General features: G+C 39.4%; 1 pseudogene; it reads left to right on the top strand.

The window, feature by feature from the left end:
* The first annotated feature begins 1,785 nt into the window (after nt 1-1,785).
* LOC104984686 overlaps nt 1,786-2,783 on the top strand; it is an 8,111-nt pseudogene continuing 7,113 nt past the window's right edge.

Genomic DNA, 2,783 nt, shown 5'->3' with positions numbered 1-2,783 from the left:
ATTAGAACTGATTCAAATGTATTCTTTTTAATGGCTGAGTAATACTCCATTGTGTATATGTACCACAGCTTTCTTATCCATTCATCTGCTGATGGACATCTAGGTTGCTTCCATGTCCTGGCTATTATAAACAGTGCTGCGATGGGGTACATGTGTCTCTTTCATTTCTGGTTTCCTCGGTGTGTTTGCCCAGCAGTGATTGCTGGGTCATAAGGCAGTTCTATTTCCAGATTTTTAAGGAATCTCCCCACTGTTCTCTATACTGGCTGTACTAGTTTTAATTCCCAACAGTGTAAGAGGGTTCCCTTTTCTCCACACCCTCTCCAGCATTTATTGCTTGTAGACTTTTGGATAGCAGCCATTCTGACTGGCTTGAAATGGTACCTCATTGTGGTTTAAGTAGCCGTGCAAAATACAGCTCTCTTTTCTTTTTTCTTTCTCTCTCTCTCTCTCTCTCACACACACACACACACATATACACCTCAACTTGGGAATGTATATAACATTCCGTTTATTTTTTCAACCTGATATTGGAAATATTGGGAGATAGGGAAGTATGGAGTTATACTAAAGGTAAAAACAGAGGTAGGTGCTATTTTATCCCAATCTTGAACAACACTGCCTCGAGTTGATGACTCTGAAAAAATTCAATCTGTTTTATTATTTTATATTATGGGGCTTCTCTTGATTGCTTCTTCATTATTTCCAAGGCATTGCAACAATACCCTTCTCCATTTCCTATAGACAATGACAGAAAGCAACTTTTTTTCCTATTAAATTTTGTTATTCCAGACAGTATTGTGATGCACAAAAATGCCTTCAGCAGATTCTTAACACCCTGAAGCCTTCTAGGGTGTTCTCAACCCATATTTTCAGTGTCTTAATCAGGAGGAGTTAACCTAGTGCATGTTATTTCTGAAGCAGTGATAGGAGGTTTCTTCTGTGGAACTGATGTAGAATGAGAAGTTAATGAGGAATTGACACATACCACCATAAACAACCCCAATCATAACAAACTAGAATGAGCCACTAAGAAATGGAATGGCCTTGGGAAAACAGAGATATCAATGAAAATCTATGCAGGTTTAATATTATCTTTCTTTTTGGGGTCCTTTGAGTACAGAGGTATGTGACCAGACTATATCTGCTCTTGGGCAGGCGAGAATGCCTCTGTCTTTGTTTGTGATAATATATTTTTCTTAAATTTTTTTCTGTCTTTTTGACTGGATAGTAGGTATGATGTTGGAATCTTCTCTGTGTCAGTAAGGATGAATGAATCTTTAGAGAATTTTCACATTTTCTAATTATGGAAGGTGTGTCCATTCATGCCTTTGACTTTATTTTCTCACCTGCCTATCTCCTTTTGGGTTATGCCTGCATTTTCACAAGTGTATCCTTGATTATTCACATGTCCCTCTTCAGACAAGGACTTCATAAAGGGTATGGGAAATACTACATTATTCCATACTTCATGTTATGTTTTATAGTTCTGCCATGGGTTTGATGCTAAAACCTTTGTGTTAAAAAATAGGATTAAATCTGTATAAAGATTATGTGCATTCTTTAAGCCTGGTCCATTCAAATGAGATTGACTTCCTCTAGAATTTAAAAAAGAAACAAACAGATAAGTCCTTCCATATAGAAAACCTTTCCATTTTCACTTAGTACTGAAGCACTTAGCACTGAAGCACTTAGCTGATCATTTTTATTACCAGTTCTTATTAAATCTTTTTTTTCCCCCTGCTTCTAGGAGTGGCAACTTCTCCTAATCTGTGATTTGGAAGAATGTTTTATCACAATAGGAGCATTTTTCACCCAACCACATTTTTCCTCATTGAAATCCCAGGTCTAGAAGAGGTCCATGGCTGGATCTCCCTGCCTATCTGCTCTGTATACCTTTTGGCTTTACTGAACAATGTCACAATTCTGCTGGTTATCAAGATGGACCAGACAATCCAGAAGCCCATGTTCTACTTTCTGGTCATCCTTTCAACAATTGATTTGGCCCTTTTGACAACCTCAGGACCCCATATGCTGGGTATCATATGGTTTAATGCTCATGAGATCAAGTTTGGAGCTTGTGTGGCCTAGATGTTCTTGATCCATGCTTTCACTGGCACAGAGGCTCAAGTCCTGGTGGCGATCGCCTTTAACTGCTGTATGACAATTTGTGCTCCACTCCAGCACATGACCATCTTGACATCCAAGGTGTTGTGGGCATCAGTTTGTACATTGTAATGTGTCCAAACCTGCTTACACTTCCCGTGATCTGTGTCATCTATTGCTTACGCTTTTGCCAGTTTCAATAATAATAATACCTCAAACCTACTGTGAACACATGGGAACTGCAAAACTATCCTGTGGAAATATCCAGTTCAGTTCAGTTCAGTCGCTGTCAAGTCCAGCTCTTTGCGACCCCATGGACTGCAGCATGTCGAACTTCCCTGTTCATCACCAACTCCCAGAGCCTATACAAACTCATGTCCCTTAAGGCAGTAATACCATCCAATCATCTCATCCTCTGTCATCACCGTCTCTTCCTGCCTTCAATCTTTCCCAGTATCAGGGTCTTTTCAAATGAGTCAGTTCTTCACATAAAGTGGCCAAAGTATTGGAGTTTCAGCTTCAGCATCAGTCCTTTCAAAGAATACTCAGGATTGATCTCCTTTACAATGGACTGGTTGGATCTCCTTGCTGTCCAAGGCACTCTCAAGAGTCTTCTCCAACACCACAGTTCAAAAACATCAATTCTTTGGCTCTCAATTTTCTTTATAGTTCAACTC

This window comes from Bison bison, unplaced genomic scaffold (assembly GCF_000754665.1).
Source record: "Bison bison bison isolate TAMUID 2011002044 unplaced genomic scaffold, Bison_UMD1.0 scf7180017845427, whole genome shotgun sequence".
NCBI lineage: Eukaryota > Metazoa > Chordata > Mammalia > Artiodactyla > Bovidae > Bison > Bison bison.
The sequence above is the reverse complement of the archived record's forward strand: the minus strand, read 5'-3'. Positions and strand labels throughout refer to the sequence as shown.